Source organism: Macrobrachium rosenbergii, chromosome 53 (assembly GCF_040412425.1).
Source record: "Macrobrachium rosenbergii isolate ZJJX-2024 chromosome 53, ASM4041242v1, whole genome shotgun sequence".
In the NCBI taxonomy this organism is placed as follows: domain Eukaryota; kingdom Metazoa; phylum Arthropoda; class Malacostraca; order Decapoda; family Palaemonidae; genus Macrobrachium; species Macrobrachium rosenbergii.
This window is the reverse complement of record NC_089793.1, coordinates 36246952-36261951: the sequence shown is the minus strand read 5'-3', so window position 1 is coordinate 36261951 and position 15000 is coordinate 36246952.

The window sequence follows — 15000 nt, the reverse complement described above, 5'->3', positions numbered from 1 at the left end:
ATAGTAATCTTATGTAATTAAATTTATACAGTTGTTGAGAGACGTATGATGTCTCCAGGAAGCAGATGAGCAACCTGAAGGTTTCATGAATTTATTCCCACCCATTAGGCATAGATTTTGATATCCATTTTTCACTATTACTGTTTCCTCTCTTGCCCTTATTACCATGCCCTAATACTGGAGAAACAATGAGCCCCGTAATTCACATGATCATATGTTTAAAATTCATAATACCAGTAGTAAGATTTCAATTTAGGAATATTCAATGTCATTAAAGATTATTGAGGTTTAATAAGTTTAAAGAAAGAAGGAATCTAAAATAGATGATGCATAGCAGACAAAGAGAGGCTACAGAAAATATAGCAGCACCGGTGATTTAAGGCAATGCCTTTGGAGCAAGGTTGCTAGGCCTGTGCCCTGACCAGCAGATGTTCATAGGGCATACACGCCTACGGTGTCTGGTCTTTCTTGATGGTTACCCATATCATTAATGATTAGATTCTATGTTGCTTAATTGCGCTGATCGGATGACCAGTGTAACAAAGGGGTTGTTTATATATATATATATATATATATATATATATATATATATATATATATATATATATATATATATATATATATATATATATATATATATATATATATATATACTGAATATACAAGGAGCCCATAAAAACGCCAAAATGTAGAAAATATTTGCCTGATGAGAGAGACAGATGATCTCTGGAATATGCCTTTTACTTTCTACATTTTGGCGTTTTCATGGGCTCTTATATTTGATGGAATTCTGTTTTAACAGAAAATATTTCAGTCATATATATATATATATATATATATATATATATATATATATATATATATATATATATATATATATGTATATATGTGTGTGTGTATATATATGTGTGTGTTTGAGTGTGTTCATGTATATATAAATGAAGACTAATAACTGAATCATTTTATCTTTATTTCCGGTCTGAAGACAGCAAAAAAGTGAGATGATAAGATGAAAACTGTAGTCCCACTATGGCGAAAGCAACGGCTGTTTCTTGAAAAAGGGACGATTATAGAAATGATGGAAAAATCGAAGATGAAAGATGATTCCAGAGCTAATAATTACATAAGGAAAATAAATTAACGAACAAAACAAGCTGGGAATGGTGTACTTCCGCACAGGTATTGTTTACTATGACAGTTTGAGAGGTGTGAAGAGGTTTCCATAAAGGGGCATTGCTGCTGTTCATCAGCTGAACAGACTGAAATAATGCCTGTATAAGAAGACATCCATGTCACCTTGGGCAGACAGAAAGGCAATCTTGAAAAGGAGTGAGTAACTTGGGATATTTGCATAACTGATTGCTGAAATGAAATGTGGCTCCGCTATGATAATGATCATCATCAACAACTGCAAAAATTGCCTTTTCTTCGATCAAATAGAAATAAGATTTAGAGGAAGAATAGCTTTAAATACTAACAGATATTCCTAGCAGGGATGAGCAAGGTGAAATAGGGAATAACTTCAGTTTTAGACGTTCCAAAGACACAGTCTCCACAAGAGAAATTAGAAGTGACCTGGCCACCTTACACTATGAATGAAGAGAGGCTGAATTTATCTTTTTCATTAGAGTGATTGGAATAATAAGATAGGAATATAGCAAAAAGAATAGTTCTTTAGCTATCAGCTTCATTAAATTACGCGTCATCCATCCTGGTATCCTTTTAAGATCGGATTGTATTGTGAAGATAAAGGAAATTAAACACCGAAAGACAGTTACAAGAGTATAAATTATAAATCACAAAAAAAAAAACATAAATTATGAAATACTGTTCATTGTGGTGGTGTGGTCTGACAGATGTTACGAGGAGGCTCGAAAGATGGATTCACACTGTTCTTTAGCCTGACTGACTAAAATTTTACCTGCGAAAAAAAGTTACAGAAATGCCATAGGCCAGACGACAGAACGGTAATATTGAAAACGTGATTGAATGAATTTGCGTTTATCTGATCTACCTGGAATTGCAATTAAAAAAATTACAAGAAGGACAAATCAGGAAAGAATGAAATCTGAATAACTAGTTGGAAATGAAAAATTTACAAGACCAAAAGAAAGGCCTGATTCTCTGAAAGATTAAGGCTTGGTAGGTATAAAATCTCTGCAGGATAATTCAGAAGCAACAAGTACATCTAAAATGTCTGCAGAAGGGAGAGGCTCAACTTTGAAAGCAATTTTGTATCATATGGAATGGAGTCAATACACTGGGGTATAATAACAGCAACGGGTATCAAAGCTCTCTTAAATATCAAGCATGATTAAATTACAGGATCATTCAGATAACCACCTAAGATCGGACATAATTTTGCATTTAAAGTTAAAAACTTTCCAGGATTATTATTGGAAGCGTGATTTGTGTATTAATCTGAACAATGTAATAGATGGAGACGAAGAGTCAAGTGAGTGAAAACCATATCCGTGGCACAAGCCTTTAGAAGTGAAGGAGGGTGCAGATATTGCTCTCAACAATAACATATAAATCAATCAAATAAATGGTTATTTCTGTTTAAGGAGTACTAATCCAAAAGCAAACAGTCTGGGTAACAGGCTTATGCCAACTTGGTGAAGTGCCCTGGAAATACCAAGATTAGCAACTAAAGGTTCTCTGAAGTTTCTCAGATAAGAAAGAGGTGAGCAGTGGTTCTTGCCTCGTGTAACCCATGCTGGGGAGGAAGTTTCATATAACGTGTGCGAGCGTGTGGACTTGAATAATGCTTCAAACATTTAAGAAGTATGAAATGTTTTCTCAGCGAGCTGTTAATCTGAAAGAGTGGACTATTTACTTTATTTGGAACAAAATCACTCAAAGCAAATAATAATAGGAACAGTAGGCTAAGTAATTAAAGATGAACAGGAAAAGGAAAAACAAAATGTGAAACAAGTTCGCTTTCCAAAGCCCTACTAAAATAGTGACAAAAAACAGTCCAAGGAAGATGCCATTTTTAATCTTTAATTAATACTGTCCCTCTATACTTATCAAAAGAAAGTCTAAAGCTTAGAACAGGATTATACCACAACATAGAGTCATTAAAAGCAGAATTAGCCACGAAGTTACAGATCCACTTGGAATTTGATAGTTGGTTAAATTTGCATAACCTAATGAAATTTCATTAATGGTGAACCACTTTTTGATAGTAAGAGAGATCAGAAAAGTTACTACTTTATTAAAGCACATATAATCCTCCTAAATGAGGTTGCACAATTAGTCACAGCAAACTTACAAAGATGTGATACATATACCAGCTACTGAGATTGTAGTCAAATAACTAAGGTTTTGTGATTTCAGACTTACATGTAAGCATACAATAACAGAAAGGCTGATTTACTAGCGGCCAGCAACAATAGCAGAAGCTGGAAGACGATGGAGATTCATACAGAATACTGGAAGGAGGTTTGAGACCTATGACCGTGGATGCTAGAGTTAATGTAAATTGTACCTCTGAAAAGGGGAACATAAGAAAGGAAATTAATGAAAGATCTGGAAACAGGTCTGGGGAATATTGAAGGACAACTTTTTTCAGATGAAATGGAAGGACTATGGTACGTAAAGGCCCTACAAAGTTCGACAGAGTTGATGTCAAGGCCTAAATACCTGTGAAAGTAAGAGCAAAGGAACAGGTTCCGACAGGAAATGGGCTCACGAGTAGAACAAATATAATTCATTCACCCACCCACCAACTACAGAGTCAGATCCATGCCTAGAGATTCATAGTTAGTATTCTTAGATAGTCAATGCATGTAGTTATAGTGGTCATGGAAATAAGTAAAAAATGCGCCGAAGTTTCTGCGGCGCAACCGAGCTTTCTGTACAGCCGCTATAGCGTATCAAGTCCACCGAAAATAGGCCTATCTGTCGGTGGTCTCGGTATAATGCTGTATGAGCCGCGTCCCATGAAACTTTAATCACTGCCCCAAGCACGATTATGGCTAACTTTAACCTTAAATAAAAAAAAAACTACTGAGACTAGAGGGCTGCAATTTGGTATGTTTCACGATTGGAGGGTGGATGATCAACATATCAATTTGCCTCTAGCCCCAGTAGTTTTTAAGATCTGAGGGCGGACAGAAAAAGGGCGGACGGACAGACAAAGCCGGCACAATAGTTTTCTTTTACGGAAAACTAACACGTGTTGGGTAATCTCCTCAAAGTGCGAACCTTTGTCAAAGACAAATCCAAATAGTGAATTTTTGTTCTTATCCTTGCCTCCCCGTGAGTGTCGCTTGTATGTCAATGTACCTTTAGAACGGATAAACAAATCTTGATGAAACTTTACGTAAGATTTCTCTGAGCAAATTCCTCCTTACTATAGACTTCTGGTGGCCTTCAATGACGAACTGATGTGGGAGATATCACCCAACGAATGTTTTCAGTAATTGTTATGAAAATCAGGCCATTAGTTTTCATGTAATTCGGCTAAAATACAGAGAAAGATAAGAAAAGAGAGATAGTATCCATCATAAATATAACCTCTCTGGTGGATACAAATATTATTAAAACAGGCATTATTTGCACCACAGACACATACACAATACATACGCAGATATAACCTTTCTGGTTTCATAACTAATATTAGAGTAGGTATTATATAAAAATTATATTATATATGTATGAAATGACTTCGACTCTATTAGTTATCACTGACAACACTTGAAATGCAAGTCTGTGATAAAAAAAAACTATTTTCTTCATGTCTGAAACTATACATCATACCATAATAAAAATTATAAAGTGAGATCTATGTATAAGTAAACTCAAACATTATATATGCATACACACAAACACACACACACATATATATATATATATATACATATATATATATATATATATATATATATATATATATATATATATATATATATATATATATATATATATATATATATATATATATATATATATATATATATATATATATATGTTTTAGCACTAGCATGTGTGATAATCTGTCATTAATAGCAACCAAAAACCCATTAAAACCAAATGAACTTTCTCATGAATATTTTGTTTTTGTGTAGGGTAACCCCAAGTTATTGTGAATCTGGTATAAATGGGTTAAGTCTGACTTGATATTTGAAGTATAAATATGTCATGTTTAATATTAATGACAGACTACCACACATGCTAGTGCAAACACACACACACACACACACACACACACACACACACACACACACATATATATATATATATATATATATATATATATATATATATATATATATATATATATTATATATATATATATATATATTTTATATATATATATATATATATATATAAAATATAATGTATATATATATGTGTGTGTGTCTATCGTTATATTAACAACCAAAGACCCATTAATCCGAATAAACTTTCCCTTGAATATTTTGTTTTTGCGTAGGGTAACCCCAAGTTATTGTGAATCTGGTATAAATTGGTTATGTCTGACTAGACATATAAATAGGTAAAATATATATATATATATGTATATATATATATATATATATATATATATATATATATATATATATATATATATATATATATATATACATATATATATATATATATATATATATATATATTTATATATTTATATATATATATATATATATATATATATATATATATATAAATATATATATATATATATATATATATATATATATTTACACATATATATACACACATACACACACACACACACACACACACACACACATATATATATATATATATATATATATATATATATATATATATATATATATATATATATATACATATATATATATATATATATATATATATATATATATATATATATATATATATATATATATATATATATATATATATATATACAGTATATATACACACTGTTTATATGTGTGTGTGGTCAGGTAAATAGGCTATCATATTACGTACTTGACCTTGTAAACCTGTAGCTACCGAGCACTAACACAACAAAATACAAATCACTTTAAAAGTGAAAAACAGTGCTTACGAAATCAGCAAAAGGAGACAGGAGTTTCACCTTCACAGTAATAAGACCACTTGCCGAGTGAAGACGGATGCCCGCAGCAAGTCATCGGAAGCGGTTCGCCAATCTACTTATGCACCGCATAGCGTTAAGAGTATAGCGCCTTATTTAACGCTGATATGGTTTGATGCCGGCAAACTGCACTGGCATTAGAAAGTCTGTAGTTATATGATTACTAAGAAAAAATAAAAGAAAATTGCAGGCTGTATATATTTCTCTTTAATATATTAAATTTTTTGTTAGGAACGTAGTTATATGATTACTAAGAAAAAAATAAAAGAACGGCTAGTTATATTTCTCTTTAGATTTAAATTTTCCTTGGTAAGGAACGTAGTTATAAATAAAAAAAAAAAAAGAAAATTGCAGGCTGTATATATTTCACTTCAATATATTAAATTTCCCTTGGTTGGTAACATAAAAGAAAATTGCATTTCTTGTTATGAAACACATGGCATTAGAGAATTTTTTTAGGTAATAATCATAACAGCAAAACTGAAGATCTTTAAACTTTATTTTAAAAAGTAGGGCTTAAGTATATTACAAAAATGGTTAGATATTTCTCTCATCACCTCTAAGCTAATCAAAACTAATACCGCATTAACCTAAAAAAGTTAAAATATTAATTTTATCCATTTTTATCATATCAAAAAATCAGAAAAAACATTTTCTTAAAATTCTGATAATTTCCGGGAATATTTACTGTCATTGTTTTTAGTATAAAAAACAAGTAAAAATCCCCAAGAGCAATTGAGTTTTCTGAATATGCAGCGGCCCTTGAAGCTTTCAGCCACGGTCCGGTGGGGGCCTGTCTTATAGCGTTGACAGACGCATGATTACGGCTAACGGCTAACTTTAACCTAACATAAAATAAAAACTACTGAGGTTAGAGGGTTGAAATTTGCTATGATTGATGATTGGAGGGTGGATGATCAACATACCAATTTGCAGCCTTCTAGCCTCAGTGGTTTTTAAGATCTGAGGGCGGACAGACAAATAGCCATCTCAATAGTTTTCTTTTACAGAAAACAAATATAAAAGCAAGATGGAGTAACTAAATGCATCTATGTTGCTGATTCATACCTTCTAATGATAAGAATAAAATTTTCTGATTATGAAAATTATTAGTACTAGACAACACAGACGATCTGCATATTATTTGTGTAAAAATATCCTGGCTGACTATCGATTCATTTTTTGAACAATGAATAACAAATAGCTTGCAACCCATATTTGTATAAACATTAGTATGGCTGCATATTCATAGACTATAAAATATTTATGGATATATATATATATATATATATATATATATATATATATATATATATATTCGTGTGCATACATATATATTTGATAAGCTATGAATATACAGCCATATTAGTGTTTATACAGGTATGCCTAATTGCTTTGCATATGGGTTGCAAACTTTTTGTTATTCACCATTCATAAACTGAAACTATGGTCATTCAGGATATACACAAATACTGGGTAAAGCGTCTATATTGCCTTAGAGCATTTTGAACTTAGAAGGTATGAATCAGCAACAAAAAATAATTTAATTACTCCTTTACACACACACACACACACACACACACACACACACACACACACATACATATATATATATATATATATATATATATATATATATATATATATATATATATATATATATATATATATATATATATATATATATATATATATATATATATATATATATGTATATATAAAGAATTTTCAAGTGGCGACCCTATAAGATCTGCACATGGCACTTTTATATTCTTTAAAATTTCAATCCCCAAACAACTTATTATTATCGAACTGACTTTGTCTTGAGACTAACTTACATCTAAGGAACTATAGAGAAGACACTGTAACCTGTTAAGGGGTAAACTTGAATTCAGATATTAAGAAGTTAATTGTTATTTATATATATATATATATATATATATATATATATATATATATATATATATATATATATATATATATATATATATATATATATATATATATATATATATATTATATACATATTTATATATATATAAAATATGTTTGTACAGTATATATCTATACACAAATTATATATATATATATACATATATATATATATATATATATATATATATATATATATATATATATATATATGTGTGTATATATATATGTGTGTATGTGTGTGTATTACATTTATTTTCAACATCAAGCCGATTCCCTGAACAGCATTATTTACGCTTATACGCATAATATACCAAAAAGTGGGTCACATGAGAGTAGATACTGAAGTGGCCACCAACTTTCATGGTGATGAATCACAAGCGAACCACATGTACCAAGAAATCCTACAAGATTAACAACTTCAAGCATACAGACAAAAATTCATCAGGAGCACATCTGAGGCCGCTACAAGCATTGCTCCGTTCACCTCCTATCTTGGAAATATTTCTTGGCCTGCTGGATGCTAAGGCCTTTTCTTTACAACACCTCTTAGACCTCAAGCATTCAACATTTTCTGGGGCTTCCTCTTCTTGTGTCATCCCACCTATAACAAACGATTAAGGTTTGGGCACTATCTATTTTCTTCCATTTTTTCATTGTCGAACGTTTCCAAAACACTCTGATAAATTCTCCCACCTGAGAGAAAATTTCTACCATATTCCTGACTTATCTCCAGGTTTCTCACACTTTTTCTTACTCTCATTCTCATTTAATACACTAACAGGTCATCTTGAAAGCTTCAACCTTTTTTATCAGTACCAGAAATCATTTTACCTCAGAAGCTTCAAACTATCTCCTTACAGTCATATGTATCATCCATAAAGGAGAGTTGGCTAAACAATTCCTTCATAATCTCCTACTATGGCTTCTGTAAACTACTCTTGCATGAAGTCTGCTAGATTCTAGCTTTAATTCTTTTACCATTTATATATCTTCATGGCTTTCCATTAACTTTTATAAATCATACTCAAAACTTTATAAATCATACTCCTTTTGCATACATTCTCTAAATCTCTAATTAGCTTTCAGACATTCTCTTCTCAATCACAAGTCAGTTCTGAATCATTTGCAAACATCAGCCTTGAACACTACCTTCAAAACCCACTTCCTTATCCAGCAAATTTGATTAAGACATGATTACTTCACTGAAAGTAGAACAGCATGTATGTACGTATGTACATTATATATATATATATATATATATATATATATATATATATATATATATATATATATATATATATATATATATATATATATATATATATATATATATATATATATATATATATATATATATTTTGCAAAAATAAAAAAAAGTCGTTCATGCAGGGAATATAAGTACTAATCAGGTTTCAAAGGTTAGGTACTATATATATATATATATATATATATATATATATATATATATATATATATATATATATATATATATATATATATATGTATATATATATATATATATATATATATATATATATATATATATATATATATACAGTATAACACATATGAATTATTAACGCATATCGTATGTGTGCATGTCTGAAATATCATTCTATTGAAGTTGAAGAGAATGACAGCATATTCAAAATATTAAAGGATTTCCTTACAGGATGTGAACCACGCCACGAAAGGTTATCCTCGCTGTCACAAGACCACTTCCTGAATAAGGACTGTCGGACATATCATTTCCCGTCCTGTAGCCAGCGCCGTACAGGAGCGGTTGAGGATTCTGTATTTATTCTGATTATATATATATATATATATATATATATATATATATATATATATATATATATATATATATATATATATATATATTTTTCTTTTTTTTTATTTATTCAAATACAATATATATATATATATATATATATATATATATATATATATATATATATATATATATATATATATATATATGCATCTATATATATACATATATATAAATTTTACTGCATATGTATATATATACATATACTGCACACGTATATGTATATGCTTATGTATAGTGCATTTATGTCTAAAGCCATTAATATGGTATTGCAGATGGGACTGTGAAACATTTGCAATCAAGTCAAATTATGGCTTGTAAAAAATCATAGAGTGAAAATAAATGTAACCAGATATAATGACAATACTGTTTTTGAAAACATTATGGAGTTAGTACCTTTAAATATGAGCATATTTTCACCAAATAATTACGGTTTCTTTTCAAAACTGTATAATCAGTTTATGCTATACTGTAATAATCTGAATCAACCTATTGGTTGGCTTCGAGACCTCCACCGCCCTGAGACTCTGTGACAACTGAACCTTCTTATGTGTGCCATAGATAATCTGAACAAGTAATGATTCTAACGGTTTTTTGTGTTAAATTGCAAAATGATCTTTTATTTAACAAATTCCTTTTGGTTGGCGTTACAGTAACTACATACTGCTGCCACACTGAAATTATTACAGGCTTTAATTTTGAACTTCTGTAATCTAATTATAGAGTTAAAACTTTATTACACTTATATCACATGATTTCCGAAATCGACTCCTTAGCCCAGTGTTCCTTTACTTAAAACATTGTTTATGAAAGCATTAGTTTGAAAACTCAAGACTCATATATTCATCAAGTTTCCAAGAGCAGACATAACAGAAAACCATGTATAATCTTGGAGAAAGGTTACAGTTACCTTTCTAGGATGAAATTAGAATCAGCACAATAGGCAAAGACATGACTGCAAAAATGGAATAAGGATCTTTCCTGGATAGTGAACCCCAGCAAAGTTCAGGGGTCGTAATCTAGGACTAATATTTCTTGTGGGTCATTATCTTTATGACATTTACAGAATTTTGTTCATGTTTTTACGGTCATTCCCAACGGGCTTGTACTAAACACGCAGCAAAAGTGAATACATACCGGGTTAAAACCCACGGGGGTCACTATCAAGGAAAGATCCTGGAATAATAATGCGGATAATGAAAATCAAGAAAATCAGAGGGCTTAGGAAGACAGAAATTAGTAATTTAGGATAACAATCACCCAGTTGATCGAAACATTACACAGACAGATTCATAACTGCAATGGTAGGAAGAACAGAAGTAATTAATAGGTCTGTTTTATCTAAACATAGGATGTAACTGGCACTCAGAAATTTAACAACACTCCAGTACAGTCTACAAGTAAATAAATACAAACTATTTCATACTGTTTTGAGGAATCTCTGATGGAAAGTTCAATATAGTGAAAAAGCCAATGGAGTATCAAACTGTCAATGCAAAAGTTTTGAAAGACCACGACAAAATATGGATGTGAGATACAAGAGTCAGAAATATAAAGATCAAAATCCTCTTCTGCCAATTCAGACGTAACACTACTATTAAAACAATATTATCTAACTAATATCAAGAAATATAGCATTCAAGAAGCACCGTCCTTAGAGTCAAAAGAACAAGCACCTTCTTTAGAGTGAAAAGAACAAGCACCTTCCTTAGAGTCACAAGAACATGCGCCTTCCTTAGAGTCAAAAGAACAAGCACCTTCCTTAGAGTCAAAAGAACATGCGCCTTCCTTAGAGTGAAAAGAACAAGCACCTTCCTTAGAGTCAAAAGAGCATGCGCCTTCCTTAGAGTGAAAAGAACAAGCAATTTCCTTAGAGTCACAAGAACATGCGCCTTCCTTAGAGTCAAAAGAACAAGCACCTTCCTTAGAGTCAAAAGAACAAGCACCTTCTTTAGAGTGAAAAGAACAAGCACCTTCATGAAGTCACAGAACATGCGCCTTCCTTAGAGTCAAAAGAACAAGCACCTTCCTTAGGTCAAAGAACACATGCGCCTTCCTTAGAGTCAAAGAACAAGCATATTCCTTCAGATCAAAGGAACATACTTCCCTCGAGTCAAAGGCAGGCACCTTCTTTAGAGTCAAAAGAACAAGCACTGTCCTCAGAGCAAAGGACAATGCCTACTTGAGTTTAAAGAACAACACCTTCCTTAGGTTAAAGAACAAAGCATCTTCTTCCCAAGTCCAGAAAAACAGCTCCTTCCTTCGAGTCAAAAGAGCAGGCACCTTCTTTAGAGTTAAAAGAACAAGCACCTTCCTTCGAGTCAAAAGAACAAGCACTTTCCTTGGTGGTCAAAAGAACAGGAACCTTCTTTAGAGTCAAAAGAACAAGCACCTTTCTTATAGTCAAAAGTACAAGCACCTTTCTTCGAGTCAAACGAACAGGTACCTTCTTTAGAGTTAAAAGAACAAGCAACTTCTTTGGAGACAAAAGAACAAGCACCTTCCTTAGAGTCAAAAGAACAAGCACCTTCCTTATAGTAAAAAAAAACAAGCACCTTCCTTCGAGTCAAAAGAACAAGCACCTTCCTCAGAGTCAAAAGAACAGGCACCTTCTTTAGAGTCAAAAGAACAGGCACCTTCCTCAGTGTCAAAAGAACAAGCACCTTCCTCAGAATCAAAAGAACATTCACCTTCCTTAGAGTCAAAAGAACAAGCACCTTCCTCAGAGTCAAAAGAACAAACACCTTCCTTCGAGTCAAAAGAACAAGCACCTTCCTTAGAGTTAAAAGAACAAGCACTTTCCTTAGAGAGTCAAAAGAACAAACACCTTCCTTCGAGTCAAAAGAACAAGCACCTTCCTTAGAGCTAAATGAACAAGCACCTTCCTGAGAGTCAAAAGAACACTCACTTTCCGTAGAGTCAGAAGAACTCGAAATTTCTTGAAAACTGGCTAAAGTTGATAACATAGAAATACGATGATTTATTTAAGGTTATCCTCAAATCAAACGTGTCACTGGACAGTATTCTAGCGTTTTAGCTTTCTATTGCTATATCTAATGAGATAGGCACCCTGATTCCACCAGAAGGTATTCTATTTCCTTGACTCTTCATTTAGAAAACAGAAGAGTAAGGAACAGTCTTTAGTAATGTTGTTTACAACAAAATACTTCGACAATTTATGAGTTTTATACCTCTGATCTTTCAAACAAGAATATAATGATTTAATTTGCGTGTTTTATAAATCTTATCTTTCAAACGAGAATATAAATTTGTTTTATACCTCTGATCTTTCAAACAAGACTATAATGATATAATTTGTGTTTTATACCTCTCATCTTTCAAACAAGAATATTATGATTTAATTTGTGTTTTATACCTCTGATCTTTCAAACAAGAGTATAGTGATTTAATTTGTGTTTTTTACCTCTGATCTTTCAAACAAGCATATAATAATGTAATTTGTGTTTTAAAAATCTCATCTTTCAAATAAGAATATAATGATTTTATTTGCATGTTTTATACCTCTGATCTTTCGAACAAGCATTTACGAGTAATGATGTAATTTGTGTTTTATACCTCTGATCTTTCAAACAAGCATATAATAATATAATTTGTGTTTTATAACTCTGATCAATCAAACAAGAATATAATTATTTAATTTGTGTTTTATACTTCTGATCTTTCAACAAGATTATAATGATTTTATTTGCATGTATACTTCTGAGCTTCCAACAAGAATATGATGATTTAATGAAAATATTTTATCATTAAAGTTTCTAAATGACTGTGATAAATAATAATATTCATTTATGTCAGTTAAAACAGCATTAAAATCGGCAAAGATTATTGAAGGGCAGTAAATCATCAATATATATAAATCAGCAGATACCTGTATTAAGCTGTTATATTCAGTGTTATAATCTTAATATAAACTCAGTTAATTACAATAAGAACAGAGGAATTTCTGGTAATCTTCCACTTTGAATGCAAAAGGATGTGGCTTTTGAAGATGGCCCAGAAATAACTTTAAGGTCATTTTCTCCATATGATGGTTGAAGCTGAAAATTCTCAGTTCTTAATATGAAAACCTCTCATCTGTAGAGGAGCTTAAACCAGATGCCTGGAATCGGCTACATGAACGGGTGCAACAAGAACTATCAAAAAGTACGAAGACCTCATAAAATTGGTCTTGGCCATGTATGTCATCCAAAAGAAACAATTAAGTTTACTGCAATTCTCAAAGAATCTAGTCTTGATAACTACTAACTCTACTGATCTACTAATAAATAACTTCTAGGTCTGAGTAGTGTCTTTGTACGTTGTACAGTCGAAATGGACAACATATTCTACTGCGCGACATCCAGGATCTGACATTTCTGCTCATTTCGCAGTTTGATGATTGGCTGGATAAAGGTGTTTTTCACATATCCATCCATGAAACAACAAATATAAGGAACAGTCATAAAAAAAATGCTGCATTATTTATGCTCTAGAGAATAACCTTATACCACCGACAGTTAACGGGTACAGGAACGCACTCTTCACTAATTCTGTGGTGTATCTGACATATCGTTATCTTTATTAACGTTACTTTGGCCTGATTTAATTAATCTGCTTTTAAAGGACCACACAAAACGTGCATATTTTCTCCTTATAGCACAACTGTAAGGATCCTGTGGCTGCCATATTCCAGGAACTTTCCTATGCTTGTTCCAGGTTCAAAAAGAACAGACATAAATTTGCTTCTAGGTAAATATATCACAGTGTAACCCCATGAAACTACATTTATTGAAGGATGCATATTCTGTAAACATTTATGTGAAAGAGATATTGCTGTCCTGTTCCAGACATTACATCGAGAGAATACTGAGTAGGTTCTCTTTATTTTTAGAAAGGCAAAACATCAGTGAGTTCACGAGCTAGTCTGCTCGACTAGAACTATCTTCAGTATGGTGATATGACAGCAGATGGGTGGAAGAATCGGAAGAACAGTTTCAGTGTAACCGGTGTTAGCACTGCATATATCTCCTTGAATCTGATATTCCAGTTCACACCTTAGTACCATGGGGTTCATGATGACTGCCTGTTTGATCTTATTATAGAGAACTAATATTATCACATGAAAACGCCCTTACAA